The following is a 19,588-nucleotide window of genomic DNA, read 5'->3' as shown; positions in this document are numbered from 1 at the left end:
TTCAAATTTTGCGTTGATCGGTCGGGGGCCCTTGGTCTTGTCGCTCCGAGCTCCAAGTCTGTGTACTTGGTGGAAAGCCACCTTGTTTACAGTCTCTATAGGAAGTTTCAATGCGGATTTCATGAATTCTCCGATTGCGCCCTCTGGATTATTGGATGCGTCCTCAGGAATACCAGAAAAAAACATTCATGCAAGCTACGACTTTGTATGTCTAGTAGCGACTCCTTCATCACCCTGTTTTCCCTGAGTAGACAATCCGTGTTGGAATTGTGTATTTTTACCTTGGCTGTGAGTGTCTTGTTTTCTCTTTGGAGCTTGAGAATTTCACTCTGTCTGAACTTCAAACTCCCCTTCAGCCCTGCTACCTCCTCACACAACTTTTCCAGTGTTGCATGGATTCCAGACAGAGCATTAGCCTCTACCTCAATGGTAAGTAAATTGTCCGTGTCTGTAGATGAATCCGTTTTTCTTATTTTTGTCGGATTAAAGTTATTTTGTGAGGTGGTCGGATCTTTCCACGAAGGAGTATGTTGTTCCTCCATAGCGTAAAGCTGTTGGCACTCGTCGATTTCCCTCAGGATCTCCTTGGTACCCAGATTGGCTCTATACTGAAACCAGTTGTTTTACGAAAAGATAACGAGTCTTTCCCACGACGACGACAGGTGTCTGTAGTACAGCCAGCTAGCACTCGTGGAATCCAGGCAACAAAAAGGAGCACAAACTTGCAGTCCCAGCCTTAAAGGCTAACCGCGTTGTGGAATTCTTAATAACAAAACGATTTAATGAAAAGGTTTGAATGTAAACAACAAACTGAGTGTAGACAGTACAGTGTCCTGTTGTGCACTCTGATGACGCGTGACCGCTCTCCCTGGAAGGGTGGAACGGTATTGGCCTCATCCCCCACCATCGGGTTCTTGGTCACCTCCCTGACCATGGCCCTCTCCACCGATTGCTCAGTTTGGCTGGGCAGCCAGCTTTAGGAAGAGTCTTGGTGGTTCCAAACATCTTCCATTTAAGAATGATGGAGGCCACTGTGGTCTTGGGGACCTTCTATGCTGCAGATATTTTTGGTACCCTTCCCCGGATCTGTGACTCGACACATTCCTGTCTCGGAGCGAACAATACCTTTGACCTAATGGCTTGGTTTTTGTTCTGACATACACTGTCAACGGTGGGACCTTATATAGACAGGTGTATGTTATACCAGTGCCCCCTGGTGGTGATACAAAGTAACTTTCTATGAACAAATACGTTCAACCTTTTATTCAAATCATTTCTGTCCTACAACTAACTTTTTATTCCACTATTGGGCCTTTACCCAATAACCCCTGCCATAATGCACAGACAAACAAACAATGAATCATACAACTCAACTCATTCACTGGGTACCTCTACAAAATAATAAAAAATAACTAGTATCTGTGTAATTACGTCAAATAATCACCTCTGCAAAACGAACTAGTATTTTACTCATAACCGTCCAACCCCCTTAGGATAGGGCAAGCCTCAGATAGCTTCGTCAAACCACCTCTGCAAAATAACTCTCAATCAAATAATATCGGCAACCCCCGTAGGATAGGGCAAGGCTTAGATGGCCTCGTCAAACCACCTCTGCACAATAAATAACTAGTAAACAAATAAAAATAAAAATCATCAAGCCTTCATTTCATTCATCCTGTATTGACATGCATTTCACCAATAGCCTGTTACGTAAGTTTACCAAACTAGGATCCGACTATGTCATATTCAAACAGTGGTGGGCTGTCAGGGCCAGCAAGGCCTTCTCTGCTGGCCTAAACATCATAAGAATATAAAAAACGTTTAAATATATTTTCCCACAAATATGTATTAAATTATTCCCCAGAATAAGAGTTATACTCTTCATTTCATAGCGTTCCTCTTGGTTGCACTGCTTCCAGCCCCAGGTTGAGATTTGGAGGGCTGGTCTTTATGTTAGATCTTTTATCCAATCATATTCAGCCATCATGTGTTGCCAGGGGTCTAAAATCTGCCCTCAGGCCTTCAGAATCAACAGTGCGGGCGTTTGTAGCTTAAAGTGAATGGAAATTAAAATTTAGTGTCAACCAATCAGCTTTAGAGTTGGCTATTGTACGCCTGCTGGCTGGCTCCAGTGTTACACAGGAGGCAGCTAGCAGGCGTAGTGCGTGCACGTCTTTTGATTGGATTACCAATATTGAGATGCAGGTCCTATATGGGCAGGTAGATGCAAACCTCAGAACTAGGAAACTGAATTTGATAAACTAATTAATTTGCGTACTACTAAGCTGTTTTTTTAACCCACAATGGCGGAAGGAGGAGAAGATATCGATTTGGTCGAGGATATAATTATAACGCCATTCTCAAGACAAACTTTTCAAGAAAAGTTAGACATTGTCAGGAGAGGTCGCCCGACGCCGACGCTACAAAGCCTGTCACAGGCGGGAAAGGGGTTCGTTCGCCACTTTCAAAGTTCCAACTACGAGCGCTATCAATGGCTCACAGGCCCCGAGAAGCACTGCAAACTGTACTGCTGTGAATGCATATTATTTGCAAGTGATAGATTTGGTGTTTGGAGCCACACTGGCTTTGCAAACTTGAGTTGTCTAACCAAGACAGCAATGAGACATGGCTGGGCACTTTTGGGGACACCCGAGTGGATCTACAGCTCACCCGAGTGGATCTACAGCTCAACGAACAAGCGCGCAGGGCAACGGGAGCTGCACAATGAAAAGGTATTGTACTCTTCCCCTGCAATTCTATGAATAAAAATGTCAATTTCAAGGTGGTTTTATACTGCGTTTCTGTCTAAATGTATAGTGTCTAGAGCCATGGCATCATAATGATGGTAATAAGAGGTGGATTAATTCGGGTGGGACTGTGTAGGACCTCACTGAAGGCCCAGCCCCCAGGCCCACTGCACGCCACTGTATTCAAAGTGTATGTCTATATTTTAGATTGAGTGAGATGCCACTTACTTGTTAGAGGGAAACCACACCAGTGAATGCCATTTAATTACAGACTTAGATTAAACGGGTGTCTGCTTACCTTATTTAATTTTGAGCTGTGGCACCGTGGTGTGGAATCTCCGCCAACCGGGGTGACACTCACCCCTGGCTAGCTCGCCAAATGTTAGGGTTCGTTCATTGGTCCGTTCCTAACATTATGACAATATCTTTAATGAAATCATTCAAAAACCTTTATTAATGCAATTGCAGACAGAAGTTGACAATTAGGAACATAGCATGCATGTTTCCGAGGAAGTTCTGCATCAAAGAAAAGGTCCCATATTATTGTATCAAACCCGTGTGTGATGTCACTGCCTACGTCATTATATTTTACTCATGAGACCAAAACCATGCCTACACAGCTATATAAACAAGGATTTTAGTGTGTTATCTAAAAGCTTAGCAGTAAATGTCCAAGTTGATTTATAGTGGAATGTCTGACTAGTCTATCTCCTACTCCTCTTCTGTCTCAGTCACACATCTCTTTATAAGAGGCAGAGAGAGAGATAACTAGAAAACAATTGTGGAACAATATTAAAACCTCATAATATATATATTGTTAATCTGTAGTCTAGGACCCTATAAATGTAAAGAGGGAGGGGTCATATAACTATTAATACAACATAAGCATAATCAATTGTTTTAATACATCAATCATTTGGAACAGCCCCAATCATGACCCCTAGGTGAACTCCTGACAGACTCCAATCAAGTTGTAGAAACATCTCAAGGATGATCAAGGATGCACAGGATGCACCTGAGCTCAATTTCTCATAGAAAAGATTGATGAGGGAAAAAATGAATTGAATCCATTTTAGAATAAGGCTTTCCGAATGCACTGTAAACTGAAGGTTATGATAGTTTTAAGTTTTATTAGTCGTATGTATGGGACACGCATGGATATACATCGTCCAACGAAATGCTTACTTGCAGGTTCCATCTCGACAACGCAACAATAATAATAAACAATAAAACATTAAGAATATGAACATAAAGTAAATGGCTCAATAGAATAGAATAAACAATTTAGCATAAGCATAACACAAGAAAGCACACTTTATAGTCCAATACATGGAGGGAAGCATCCGTTGTGATGTGTGTGTAGCATGGATGTATAGAGACTGAGTGTACAAAACATTAGGAACACCTTCCTAATATTGAGTTGCCCTTTTGCCCTCAGAGGAGCCTCAATTTGTCGGGGCATGGACTCTACAAGGTGTCTAAAGCGTTCCATAGGGATGCTGGCCCATGTTGACTCCAATTCTTCCCACAGTTGTGTCAAGTTGGCTGGATGTCCTTTGGGTGGTGGACCATTCTTGATACACACGGGGAACTGTGGATCGTGAATAACCTAGCAGCGTTGCAGTTCTTGACACAAACCGGTGCTCCTGGCACCTACTACCATACCCTGTTCAAGGCCACTTCAATCTTTTGTCTTGCTCCTTCCCCCTCTGAATGGCACACATACATAATCCATGTCTCAATTGTTTCAAGGCTTAAAAATGTTTTTTTTAACCTGTCTCCTCCCCTTCATCTATACTGATTTAAGTGGATTTAACATGTGACATCAATAAGGGATCATAGCTTTCACCTGGATTCACCTGGTCAATATATGTCATGGAAACAGCAGGTGTCATAATGTTTTGTACACTCAGTGTATGTGTGTGTATGTTCGTGTGGGTGTGTGCATGAGTGAATGCATGTGTGATAAGATGCAGAGAATCAGAGCAGGGGGTCAGTCCAGATCAAGTGTTCAGCAGTCTGATGGCTTGTAGATAGAAATAGTCTCTGAACCTGTTGGTATCAGAGTGGTGGTGTTGTTGATCCATGACAAGTCCTTGGTAGTGTGGATGCCGAGGAACTTAAAACTCGTGACTCTCTACTGCAGTCCCGTCTGCTTCCTGAAATCGACAATCAACTTCTTTGTTTTGCTGAGGGGAGTGGGAGAGGCTGTTGTCATGACACCACTTACTATCATAAAGTTATGCTTACTGTAATCTTTGAAGAAGCATCACGTTATGTTGTTCCACTCACTTTTAGGAACTAAAACAACGCCTGAGCCAAAGCCACAATCATGCAAAGGTTGGAAACAAAGCCCTAAAGATGCACGAGTATAGCACATCAACAAACTGTGGAACAATATTAAAACCTCATAATATATATATATTGTTAATCTGTATTCTAGGACCCTATAAATGTAAAGAGGGAGGGGTCATATAACTATTAATACAACATAAGCATAATCAATTGTTGTAATACATCAATCATTTGGAACAGCCCCAATCATGACCCCTAGTGTCAGGACCCGGTTACGAACCCGGGTCTCCGGAATGAGAAACAGTCACTTAACCAACTGAGCCACGAATAGTCGGCAGAACACAGAAGATGAGGCAGACACAGCAGTACTTGAGACGGTGTATTTAATGAAATAAAAAGTGAAGTTCTTCAGGAAAACATGTAACTCCACAACCTCAAAATGAATTCCACAAGAACAAAGGTAATCCTCCAAGTCAAAAAAGGTAAATCCACAAGGTGGAAGGTAAAGCACAAAAAGCCTCAAAAGATTCTCAAAAACAAACAAACAAGAACAAAAAAACAGAATTCCACAAGAGAGTCCACCGGTATCAACAAGAGTTCACAGAGTACTAGGGCTGGGTGCTAACATACAAACACAGAGCAAAGAACAGAGGAAAACAAAGGGTTTAAATACAATCAGGGGAAACGAGGCACAGGTGCAAATAATAATGGGGATCAAGGGAAAACAAAAGGTCAAAAGGCACAATGGGGGCATCTAGTGACCAAAAACCGGAACAACCCTGGCCAAATCCTGACACCCTAGGTGACATTATTTATGCAATGCTTATTGAAATCCAGACCTGCCTCTTTCTAAGACCTACATGTACTAGAAAGTTCACGCAGCATGGATAGAACAACTAAACTCAGCAAAAAAAGAAATGTCCCTTTTTCGGACCCTGTCTTTCAAAGATAATTAGTAAAAATCCAAATAACTTCACAGATCTTCATTGCAAAGGGTTTAAACACTGTTTCCCATGCTTGTTCAATGACCCATAAACAACTAATGAACATGCACCTGTGGAACGGTCGTTAAGACAGAAACAGCTTACAGACGGTAGGCAATCTAACAGATACTGCCAAATACTTGATTGTATTTTACGAACATCATTTATAAAACTGCTGCATTTTAGTTGGATGCCAGAGCTGAGAAATGTTTTTTTGTAACATCAGTATGTAAATGGTTGTATAAAAAGTGTGAAATATATATAAGCATTTGAACTATTCTAAATACAAATGCGTCTTTTAAAGTGTATGAATTTGTGTCAAAACTAATGAGCACTACATCATTCATATACTATTGAAATATTTCGTAATATGCATATACACTACAAACCTGTGATCATACATAAATCACCAACTAGCATGGAAAAGTGAAATATGTCTAAAAAAATAACCATGACACAAATACACAATAAATGTGGGTCAATCAGAATCAGTGAGGGTCAGTGGTTACAATCAACACCACAGCCTGCATTTGGATGGTCAGCAGAGCTAGTCCTCTTATGAGAGTCTTACTTTCAATACTATAAATGATATTCATTCTCAATATACACAGCAGGTTTCACATGATGGACTTTATATCCGTGGAGAAGAAGGAGACCGAAGTTGTGCCTTAATCATGGGTCCAGGATTAAGGCACAAAGGTGCTGTGCGTCGCAGCCGTTCTGAAGTTCCGGATGTGGATATAGAAAAATACATAAAACGATGGATGCAGCTAGCTCCTGACAGAGATGGAGGGAGAAAAAGGAGAGAGCGAGTGTGAAGTTACCAGACCTAGGAGGAGTGATGGAGAAAATTGAATGCCTACCAGAGCTTAAATAGAAAGAAAGCTTAAATAGACCAAATCAAATTACTTCTCATTGGTTCTGTGATCAAAAAATAAAATGTACATTTCAATTAAATTCTTTCCTTGTTTAAGTAGTTTTTAAATATTTTGATACTATGTGGAAGGCAAATGATCAGCAGTAAAAACGTTGTGGATGGGTATAATTTGTATGTATAAAATGCATAATAGTAATATTTAAAATCACTAAATGGGGTCATTTTGTATACATTCATTTAAATTTGTATCATGCCGCTTCTGGGGGGATTCTGTTAAGATGCTGGCAAAGTCGGCTGAATCCGGTAGACGGAAACGGGCCGATGTACTTGGGACGATTCTGGACAGTCGTTCATTTTGATTCCGGGCCGAGTCCGACACCTAAAACACTAGTGTTTTCCGAATGAAAGCTCTCACGGGATAACTGACACATCCTAACTTGACCTTGTTGGGCAAAACTCTGCATCAAAACTCAGCAGGACAAACAATGTCTTCTCCGTTTCACCACGTTCACCACCGGGTCTGCGTCACACCAAACGGCGGAGAAAATGTTCTAAACAGACGCTTCAGCTTTATAGCCCCTGTGACTTGTCTGGGTTACCCCTTCTGTCTGTGGTATAATTGGCTGCATTGCTCTGCTAACTAGCTAGCTATCTAGCAAAATTCTTAGTAGCCAGCTGCTCCTTTGTCTAAGTACTGTATCTCTGGCCATCTAAACTTGGTAACGCCTACAAAGCTTGAGAGACGGCTGTTGGATTGTGATTGGATGATATCCAACGCATTCGCAACATGGGGGCATCCCAAGGATTCCAGATAGCACCCACCAAATTAATTTTAGAGGAACCTGCCTTTGTCCATTTACCCAAAGAAAGAGAAAGAGAGAAAAAGGCCAACAGGAAAAAGAAACTCAAGGAAATATAAGAACATACACACAAGCTTCAACTGATGCAAAGTCAGGTTGGTCATGAAAAGAGTGACTTAAGCAGTAGAAGAATATAAATAATATACATACAAAACAAAACGTCTATTCTGTTCAACCGATCTCACTCATGACATGACCTTTAGTCTATTTTAGCATGACCTTTTTTCTTAGCATTAACGAAAAGGAGAAAACAAAAAGAAAGGAAACATCAGAGCAAAATGCAGGTCCTGGGTTTGTGAGAGGGTTGCTAATACCTATTTATTACTTAACAATTGCACCTTTGGTAAGGGCCTATAAGTAAGCGTTTAGCCGTAAGGTCTCTACACCTGTTGTATTCGTGACAAATACACTTTGATTGAATTTGATCAGTGTGGTGCAAAGTCATTGGGAAAGCAGAAATTGTACAGTGAGTATGGCAAATACGGAATCTTTATTGGGTGGATGGTTGAACCAAGACCTTTTTAATCGACGAGACAAAACTCTTTGTTACTACTTGTGTATCCAACATGTTCTACTGTAGAAGCATCTTCGACAATATATTATACACATTTAAAATATGCCCATTACATATGAATAGTCAATAGCAGCTGTATAACATGTCTTAATGCAACACACAGAAGTGGTAATGGCAACAATATGGAAAACCATAGCTTAATATAAAGTATGGAGTAAAAGATTAAGTAAAAATGTTTTTTTTTAAAAGGCGAATTCTCTGTCATGCAGTTAGCACTTGTCTGTGCCAATGCAGCTAATTGACCTTCATACGTTCCTGTAATTGTCTGGTCATCTATTATATTTGAATATTGCTACGGTTTCTTTGGAAATCTGAATCGTAAAAAAGAAAAAGTACTTCAATACCATACATCATTTAAAGTGCCTATGTCTTGTTCAGAAGATGGTTCAAGCTGGTCCATCATTTACTGAAGCGTCTAGACTCATAAACGTGTACAACAAAAAAGAGGCAAGTCTCTCAGACAGAACCCTTATACAGTGGCTTGCGAAAGTATTCACCCCTGGGCATTTTTTCAATTTTGTTGCCTTACAACCTGGAATTAAAATAGTTTTTTGGGGGTTTGTGTCATCTGATTTTCTCAACATGCCTACCACTTTGAAGATGTTTTATTGCGAAACAAACAAGAAATAAGACACACAAAAAAACGAAAACTTGAGCGTGCATAACTACTCATCCCCCCAAGGTCAATACTTTGTAGAGCCACCTTTTTCAGCAATTACAGCTGCAAGTCTCTTGGGGTATGTCTCTATAAGCTTGGCACATCTAACCACTGGGATTTTTGCCCATTCTTCAAGGCAAAACTTCTCCAGCTCCTTCAAGTTGGTTGGGTTCCGCTGGTGTACAGCGATCTTTAAGTCATACCACAGATTCTCAATTGGATTGAGTTCTGGGCTTTGACTAGGCCATTCCAAGGCATTTAAATGTTTCCCCTTAAACCGCTCAAGTGTTGCTTTAGCAGTATGCTTAGAGTCATTGCCCTGCTGGAAGGTGAACCTCCGTCCCAGTCTCAAATCTCTGGAAGACTGAAACAAGTTTCCCTCAAGAATTTCCCTGTATTTAGCACCACCCATCATTCCTTCAATTCTGACCAGTTTCCCAGTCCCTGCTGATGAAAAACATCCCCACAGCATGATGCTGCCACCCCCATGCTTCACTGTGTGGATGATGTTCTCGGGATGATGAGAGGTGTTGGGTTTGCGCCAGACATAGCATTTTCCTTGATGGCCAAAAAGCAAACTTTTAGACTCATCTGACCAGAGTACCTTGTTCCATATGTTTGGGGAGTCTCCCACATGCCGTTTGGCGAACACCAAACGTGTTTGCTTATTTTGTTCTTTAAGCAATGGCTTTTTTTCTGGCCACTCTTCCGTAAAGCCCAGCTCTGTGGAGTGTACGGCTTAAAGTGGTCCTATGGACAGATACTCCAATCTCCACTGTGGAGCTTTGCAGCTCCTTCAGGATTATCTTTGGTCTCTTTGTTGCCTCTCTGATTAATGCCCTCCTTGCCTGGTCTGTGAGTTTTGATGGGAGGCCCTCTCTTGACAGGTTTGTATGCTGTTCTTTGTATGCCATTTTAATATTTGATATTTAACCAATTATATTAGGCCACTATTGGCCATGGTTACAGACACCTGTTCTTTTGACACTATATAAACGATTCATCCCGCAGTGTTTGTGATTATACCCTGATGAAGACAGCTTGGCTGTCGAAACGTTGGTAATTAAATTTTGCATCTGAGCTCCTAGAGTGTGCGGCTCTCTTTTATTTTTAAGTTTTCTACTCCGCTAACCAGCACCTTGCCTAAATAGGTGTGCGTTTCTTTTCTTCTAGATAAGTTTGTTATGGTGCCATATTCTTTCAATTTTTTAATAATGGATTTAATGGTGCTCTGTGGGATGTTCAAAGGCTCTGATATTTTGTATAACCCAACCATGATTTGTACTTCTCCACAACTTTGTCCCTGACCTGTTGGGAGAGCTCCTTGGTCTTCATGGTGCCGCTTGCTTGGTGGTGCCCCTTGCTTAGTGGTGTTGCAGACTCTGGGACCATTCAGAACAGGTGTATATATACTGAGGTCATGTGACAGATCATGTGACACTTAGGTTGCACACAGGTGGACTTCATTTAACAAATTATGTGACTTATGAAGGTAATTGATTGCACAAGATCTTATTTGGGGACTTCACAGCAAAGGGGGTGAATACATATGCATGCACCACTTTTCCGTGTTAGAATTTTTTGAATTTTTTAAACAAGTTATTTTTGAAATGTCATTTCACCAATTTTGATTATTTTGTGTATGTCCATTGCATGAAATCCAAATAAAAATCTATTTAAATGACAGGTTTTAATGCAACAAAATAGGAAAAACGCCAATGAGGATGAATCATTTTGCAAGGCACTGTAGAACTCACAACATTATTCCAGAAAAGTCCACAAATCTTCACATCAATAGATTCATTGTGTGTTGGACCAAGCCATGTTTTATGGCAGGTCCAGGTCAAAGGCTATAATTCTTGGCTAAACATACATTTTAAAAACAATAAAATGGTGCCATCTGCTTTGCTTAAAAGAAAGAATTTTAAATTATTTATACTTTTACTTTTGATACTTACGTAAGTATTTTTTATCAATTACATTTACTTTTGATATATTTAAAAACAAATCAATTTACTCAAATTGTTTTTCACTGAGTGACTTTTACTTGAGTAACTTCATATTAAGGTATCTATACTTTAACTCAAGTATGACCATTGGGTACTTTTAGGTGTTGATGAAAGACTCTGTAGCACCAGTGCTGTTGGAAGAATTTGCAACTTCTGAAACATTGTAGACATCTGTCAAAGCAAGAGAAGTCAAACAGTTGGTTTGTTATATAAAGCAAGGCAGGGTGATTATTTAAGAAAACATATATTTAAAGAACTGTCATCATTTAAAAATTCAAAAAAAAAATGGTGAGCTTACTCCTCCTTATCCTTCTTCGGATGAAGTTTAATGCACTGGTTGATGATGTTGCCGCGCCACCACTGGTACTCTGGAATGAACAAAAGAAATGATATACACTCATTGGGCAATCAATATTCACTGATACAGTAGTAAGTCTTATCAGAGAGAATTGAGTCTATGAGGAAGGACAAAAGCAGCCCATTAAACTCATGGTTTAACTTGAGAACTCTGAAATTGCAAAACATGTCTAAATACAAGGATCATCAGCGCACATAGTACACACTTTTAATTAACATGAATCATTTGAGGTAAATATAGAAGAAACGGTGGGAAGAGATGTACTTACCCTCGTACGGTCAGAGCCTGAGAGGATGGAAGAGAACGTTCCTACTATAGCTGACCGGATCTGAAAGCACAGGACCATTTCATAAAAAAATCACAACACTCTTAAATGCAAAAAGGGTATAAACAAAAAATGTATGACTTTTCAGACACATACCTTGCCGTCTAAAAGTGTTCCAAACACCAAAACAAAGAAACCCTTTTCGAGAAAGATTAAAGATTAATGTACAGAATACAATGTTGCCAATGCTGTCCGACATCATGAAAACAAATGTAGTTGTAAACATGTTGACATTTTACATCGGAACTCATTACTTGCAACTTTCAGTTGGAAAATAAAAATTAAATAAAGATTTCAGTGTGTGGCACTATTATGGAAAAGAATGCACCGATGTATTCAGTTACCTGTAGTGAATTGAAGAGGGCAAATACAACATGGATTCCCTTATTTGTTGGATCAACCATGGTTCCTACTCCCAGTCCCCAGGTAAGGCCAAAGAATGGAGTCAGAATTGCCAGACACCTGGCAATGACCACAACAGCATTTCTCTCATCTGGCTGGGTAGCATCCCCCACCCCTCTCCTCAGCATTTTGTACAGAACCACAATCAGGATCAAAAGTTGATGACCACTATGGTCAGGGCAGGGATCACAAAAGCAAGGAGAGCATTTGTCTGGTCCCAGTTGAGCCAACATGCCTGGTTTTTCTTGATGTATCCACCACTAGGAGCTGTTGCTGCCACAGTAACAACAGCAATGATAAGAGGTGCCCCATAGCCTACTGAGAAGCCAATAGCCAGCATAGTTGATTTTGACATATGGGAGAAAACCAAGATGGTCCGGTAGAAAAGGAGAAGGCCTGAGATCAGCATCCAAAAGAACAGAGCAAGGTAGAAAAAGTGAATGAAAAACGTAGCTGCAGTACATGCCGGTATAGGTGTTGTGGTGTCTTCGCCTGGGTTTTCAAGGGTATTTTTTGATATTGATGCACCAATAATGAACCAAATGTCGGCAATCAGGAGTGACACAGCGATGTTCACAATGGAGACATGGCGCATGTAAGAGGTGTTGTTTCTGGTCATGGCCTTCCATACACAAGCCTCAATGATGAGACAAATGACTAAGCTACCCATCGATATGCCAACTCCAACATAAGTGATTATATCCAAAGCATCTTGAATCTCTTTCGGAATGGAAGTTGACATCAAAATGGAGAAGGAGGTCAGATGGTCACAGTGACAGATGACCTTGCCCTTCTCATTAGACATCATTTGACATCCTGTGTCATCCCATCCTCCAAGGCTGTTAAAAAGGCTGAAGTTCCAGAAAACACACTGAGGATTGAGTGTGAGCGACTTGTTCACCTTGTCGAAGCTCAATGAGACATTTTTAGTCGTTCCATTCAACTTCACCATCACTACAAGTCCATTGATGGTGTTGTCATTGACACTTTGGTTGCTGCCGTTCCTGGCAGGTAACACATTTCTGAGTGAGAAGAACGTTAGAGTGGTGATGGTGAGGTGATTGGAATTAGTCTCTGGGATCTCTATTAACACACTTGAATTTAAGTTTGTGCTGAATGAGTTGTCAAATGTGTCTTGGTTTAACTGAATTAGCTTTGTTGTCACATTAAAGGCCGTCGTTGGGAGAGAACCTGCAAAAAATTCCATGGAGCCCAGTAAACTAGAGCTGGTGTTCTTATTTTGGTCAGCATTGAGAAAGGTCCAGGATTCTTTTGCTTCTTCAGAAACTAGGACATTCACTGTTTCTAGAATGTTCTGGGAGGCAATGAGAAATCTGAGTTAGGTCCAAACTTAATGTTAATACTTTCGTTGTTCTTTTTTAAAGCAAAACATGCACTTATGCTTATCTCACCACTATCAATAAACTTTAAGTCTATTTCATTAGTTTTACTTTATTTAAAGCATCAACTTATTTTCCAAACTTCATGCATTCAAAGTATACTAAAACCAAGTGAACTGATATACTGTATATTTTTGTTTCTCTTGCACTGATCTCTACAGTTTATCTGTGCTTGTTTTGTTTGTTTTCAACATACCTTTATCTCAGACTGGCTGATATTCTTTGAAACGCTTGCAACAATTCTCAGAATATCAACAATGGTCGAAATAGTTGCACTTGAACTAACGATTTTCTCTTTTAGATCAACAGCGGTATTATTAAGTTTTGTTAAAAATTCTTCAACTGTTGCCTCTTTCAAGTCCTGCAGAGGAAGATATGATTACACTTAGAAAATATCCTGAATGTCATACACTTACATTTAGGACATCTAAGAGAAACATGTTTGAAAATAAATAAATATCATAATTGCTTACAAAACTCTCAAATCATATAAATGAGTTTTCCTTCAAATTGATAACAACAACAGAAAATCATTCTCCAAATTATAAATACAGCTAAGGCACCGATTGCTAGGGTTTACCAGTCATGGTAGGTGTTATTAAAAAGTATTACCTGAGATGAGGTCAGTAGCTCATTGATTGCAGTCAAGACACAGGTGTCAGTCTGAAGTGTCCAACGTCCACTTTTACAAATCGCTGTCTTTCTTCCATCCTCACCTTTCTTACATGGTGCCACTGATGTGTCTTTCTCTTGGCCACTACCATATTCCGTATCATTGCAAGTTATAGCTAGAAAACATATATATATATATATATTTTTTTTAAAATTTGAAACAGCAAATACTGTATTCAAAGACAGAAAATACTGTACTTACCTCCTACGAAAAGAGTCAATTTTGTAGTCTTTTCATATCCTGTTGGGTCTTTCACTTGGCATGTTAATGTGACAACGTTGGATGATACATCACAGTTTTGAATTTGATAGTTATATTTAATGCAATTGTCAGGAGTCTCATCTATAAATGATACATGTAAAAAAAGGTCAGATGGTTATAATATAGATAACATGGTTTATGCGTTTATTTATTTGGTCTCTTGTCATATTGTAAAGGAAGTGTGATTTTCAACGAACACTTACTTGTGAGCAATTCTACATCGCCTTCTTTCCACATTAGTTTATAGGGAGCCTGCACACAACACTCCAATAGCTGACTATTCCCCACCAAACAAGGGGTATTGATTTCTGTCTTCGTTTGAATAATGGGAGCATCTTTGATGTCAATTTGACCCATTTGGTAGAAATAGATTTCGTCACTCTTCAGAGTGCATTCATATTCCCCTGGGATGAAACAATATTGACATTGTTGAGTCAAGAAACAACATCTGGACAATATCTTTAACTTTGGGTGGGTATGCTCTGGGTTTTGAGATTTCAATGTTATAGAAACCAAAATGTAACAGTGATTAAAAAAAGATAATAAAATTGTCATTACACAATTGATAATATTTAGATGATAGACACCTGCCAGGGTAGTTTAATTGCATAAAAAAAGTGTAAAAAATGCACTCTTCAACTTACCTTTATCATCAGAAATTACATTTTTGATACCAAGTGTTGTCTTTTTTGATGCAAAATCATCTGTATTGATGTTGAACCTTCCAGTCGATGTTAAAACTCTTCCCTTTCGTTTCCACTCAACACTTTTAACAGTACCCATCTTTACAGTATCAGGAGGTGGTCCACACTCCAGAGTCATGATGCCATTAGTGTAAATGGTAGTTGGTTTATAACTTAATACTGTGCTACCTTGGAAAAGATTGAGACATTCGTGGTCAACAGTTTTTTAGACCGATATTTAAAGCATCTTTTTTTTTGGTCATAAGAATTTGCAATAATGTGATTTGAGAACGTTTTTAAGGACTTACTGTTATAAATAATATTGAAAGAGCTAGTATCAACTTGATAAACAGCTGGAAGTGATGTTGCAAGTCCAGCATTAGCTTTGTTAATTGCAGTGGGGTCTGCAGCTGTGGTCCTAACATCAAAGTTGGCTATAACACTTCCACGGCTGTTAACAGGAACCAAAGAGAGAATACAAAAATAAATACATGTTGAATGGAAACAGCTTACTTCCATAACAACAGTAGATACCTACCTGAAACTTGTCAATGCTGCTGAAATAAACCCTGGCATGTTGTTCCTATACTGTTCCTGGATCTGTGTGAGATAATGGACATTGATCATGTAAAAACATTTGTTGCAATATTTCCAATGCACTACATGACCAAAAGTATGTGTAAACCTGCTCGTCAAACTATGGAGTTGGTCCCCCCTTTGCTGCTATAACAGCCACTCTTCTGGAAGGCTTTCCACTAGATGTTGGAACATTGCTGTGGGGACTTGATTCCTTTCAGCCACAAGAGCAATAGTGAGGTGATGTTGAGCAATTAGGCCTGGCTCGCAGTTGGCGTTCCAATTCATCCCACAGGATCCCCAAACTGTTTCCACAATGTTGGAAACACAGAATCATCTAGAATGTCATTGTACGCTGTAGCGTTAAGATTTCCCTTCACTGGAGCTAAGGAGCCTGAACCATGAAAAACAGCCCCAGACATGATTCCCCCTCCACCAAACTTTACAGTTGGAACAATGCATTTGGGCAGGTAGCGTTCTCCTGATTAGTTTGCCAGACTGCCAGATGGTGAAGCGTGATCCATCACTCCAGAGAACGCATTTCCACTGCTCCAGAGTCCAATGGCGTTGAGCTTTACACCACTCCAGCCGATGCTTAGCATTGCACATGGCTTGGTTTTATACACCTGTCAGTAACGGGTGTGATTGAAATAGCCGAATCCAATCATTTGAAGGGGTGTCCACATACTTTTGCATATATAGTGTACATCCGAAGCATTCATAATCATTACACTGAAAATGTACCCTGGCTAGATAATTGGATGAATACTTATTTAATGCATTTGATTATTTACTTGGGCCAACAATAGCTTGAGTCATGTACTTACAACTGGTTCAATATCGTCTTTGTACTTTTTGTATTTGACACTATTTTTATCATTTAGTTCGTTGGTGAAATCTTCATTCATTTTGAAGGACATCGCCAGCAGCAGAATAGCTGAAACAAAAGAAGAAGAATGACAAACGTGCTTAAATGGAATGGAAGTGTTGCTACCTATACTGTATATCCTATTATTCACTCCACTCCATATGGATTTGGACAGTGGAGATAAAGTTTTACATTTGGTTTTATACTCCAGCCTTTTGGAATTGAGATCAAATGTTTCATATGAGGCAACAGTACAGAATGAGTCCTGTTATTTGAGGGTATTATAATACATATCTGTTTTACTGTTTAGAAATTAAAGCACAGGGCTTCCCGAGTGGCCCTGAGATTAGAGATTTTGGGTTAGAGTCCAGGCCCTGTCACAGCCGGCCGCGACCGGAAGATCCATGGGGCGGCGCACAATTGTCCCAGCGTCTTCCGGGTTAGGGGAAGGTTTGGCCGGCAGGGATGTCCTTGTCCCATCGCGTACTAGAGACTCCTGTGGCTGGCCGGGCACAATGCATGCTGACACGGTCGCCAGGTGTATGATGATTCCTCCAACACATTGGTGCGGCTGGCTTCCGGGTTAAGTGGGCATTGTGTCCAGAGGCAGTATGGCTTGGTTGTGGTTGTGTTTCGGAGGACACATAGCTCTTGACCTTCGCCTCTCACGAGTCCATACGGGAGTTGCAGTGATGAGACTGACTGAACTGAACTGACTGATACCATGAAATTGGGAAGAATTTTTATATTTATATATATATATATATATATATATATATATATATATATATATATATATATATATATATATAAAAAATGTAAAATAAAAAAATATAAAAACATTAAGAAATTAAAGCACTTTATGTACAGTGGTGCAAAAAAGTATTTAGTCAGCCACCAATTGTGCAAGTTCTCCCACTTAAAAAAATGAGAGAGAGGCCTGTAATTTTCATCATAGGCACACTTCAACTATAACAGACAAAATTAGAAATAATAATCCAGAAAATCACAATGTGGGATTTTTAATGAATTTATTTGCAAATTATGGTGGAAAATAAGTATTTGGTCAATAACAAAAGTTTATCTCAATACTTTGTTATATACCCTTTGTTGGCAATGACAGAGGTCAAACGTTTTCTGTAAGTCTTCACAAGGTTTTCACACACTGTTGCTGGTATTTTGGCCCATTCCTCCATGCAGATCTCCTCTAGAGCAGTGATGTTTTGGGGCTGTTGCTGGGCAACACGGACTTTCAACTTCCTCCAAAGATTTTCTATGGGATTGAGATCTGGAGACTGGCTAGGCCACTCCAGGACCTTGAAATGCTTCTTACGAAGCCACTCCTTCATTGCCCGGGCGGTGTGTTTGGGATCATTGTCATGCTGAAAGACGCAGCCACGTTTCATCTTCAATGCCCTTGCTGATGGAAGGAGGTTTTCACTCAAAATCTCACGATACATTGCCCCATTCATTCTTTCCTTTACACGGATCAGTCGTCCTGGTCCCTTTACAGAAAAACAGCCCCAAAGCATGATGTTTCCACCCCCATGCTTCACAGTAGGTCTGGTGTTCTTTGGATGCAACTCAGCATTCTTTGTCCTCCAAACACGACGAGTTGAGTTTTTACCAAAAAGTTATATTTTATATATATATATGACATTCTCCCAATCTTATTCTGGATCATCCAAATGCTCTCTAGCAAACTTCAGATGGGCCTGGACATGTACTGGCTTAAGCAGGGGGACACGTCTGGCACTGCAGGATTTGAGTCCCTGGCGGCGTAGTGTGTTACTGATGGTAGGCTCTGTTACTTTGGTCCCAGCTCTCTGCAGGTCATTCACTAGGTCCCCCATGTGGTCCTGAGATTTTTGCTCACCGTTCTTGTGATCATTTTGACCCCACGGGGTGAGGTCTTGCGTGGAGCCCCAGATCGGAGGAGATTATCAGTGGTCTTGTATGTCTTCCATTTCCTAATAATTGCTCCCACAGTTGATTTCTTCAAACCAAGCTGCTTACCTATTGCAGATTCAGACTTCCCAGCCTGGTGCAGGTATACAATTTTGTTTCTGGTGTCCTTTGACAGCTCTTTGGTCTTGGCCATAGTGGAGTTTGGAGTGTGACTGTTTGAGGTTGTGGACAGGTGTATTTTATACTGATAACAAGTTCAAACAGGTGCCATTAATACAGGTAACGAGTGGAGGACAGAGGAGCCTCTTAAAGAAGAAGCTACAGGTCTGTGAGAGCCATAAATCTTGCTTGTTTGTAGGTGACCAAATACTTATTTTCCACCATAATTTGCAAATAAATTCATTAAAAATCCTACAATGTGATTTTCTGGATTTTTTTTCTCATTTTGTCTGTCATAGTTGAAGTGTACCTATGATGAAAATTACAGGCTTCTCTCATCTTTTTAAGTGGGAGAACTTGCACAATTGGTGGCTGACTAAATACTTTTTGCCCCATTGTATCTAGTCCCCACATTTGAGAAAAATGTACTTATAGTGTAGTAAAGTAGTCACAAGCGTGGTATTTGTTCCCATATTCCTTGCACTCAACGACTAAATCAAGCTTGTGACTCAACAAACTCATTGAATGCATTTGCATAATGTTTTGTTTGTGTTTCAGATGATAATTTTCCCTATAGGAACTGAATGGTGAATAATGCATTGTGTCATTTTGGAGACCCTTTTATTGTAAGTAAGAATAGAAGATGTCTCTGAACACTTCTACATGAATGTGGATGCTACCATGATTATGGATAATCGTGAATGAATCGTGAATAATAATGACTGAGAAATTAACAGAGGCACATCATACACCCCCAAAATGCTATTGCTAATGGTGAGAGGTTAACATGTTTTGTTGTAGCCTCTGTAACCTTCTCACCCATCAAGGTTCATGATTGATTCATGATTTTTCATAATCATGGCATAATCAGGATTCATTTAGCAGTGTTCAGAAACATCTTCTATTCTTACACATACCAGCTGGTTTTGTAGCTGGTGGTGTTGTTGTTGGTGGTGGTGGTGGTCCTGTTGT

The 19,588-nt window shown here is 39.9% G+C and overlaps 1 pseudogene across 1 annotated transcript; it reads right to left on the bottom strand.

Moving 5' to 3' along the window:
• Positions 1-10,793: 10,793 nt before the first annotated feature.
• Positions 10,794-19,588, bottom strand: LOC123990810 (annotated as a pseudogene). The gene is made up of 14 exons (XR_006830720.1): positions 19,534-19,588; positions 16,509-16,618; positions 15,644-15,705; positions 15,414-15,556; positions 15,067-15,294; positions 14,626-14,826; positions 14,363-14,503; positions 14,101-14,276; positions 13,685-13,849; positions 12,031-13,403; positions 11,783-11,824; positions 11,630-11,689; positions 11,302-11,371; positions 10,794-11,174 (listed from the first exon to the last, which is right to left on the bottom strand). The product of XR_006830720.1 is annotated as an adhesion G protein-coupled receptor F5-like (transcript).

The sequence above is a fragment of the Oncorhynchus gorbuscha genome, linkage group LG12, assembly GCF_021184085.1.
Source record: "Oncorhynchus gorbuscha isolate QuinsamMale2020 ecotype Even-year linkage group LG12, OgorEven_v1.0, whole genome shotgun sequence".
Classification (NCBI taxonomy): domain Eukaryota; kingdom Metazoa; phylum Chordata; class Actinopteri; order Salmoniformes; family Salmonidae; genus Oncorhynchus; species Oncorhynchus gorbuscha.
Note: the sequence above shows the minus strand (reverse complement) of the source record. Positions and strands in the feature narration are given on the sequence as shown.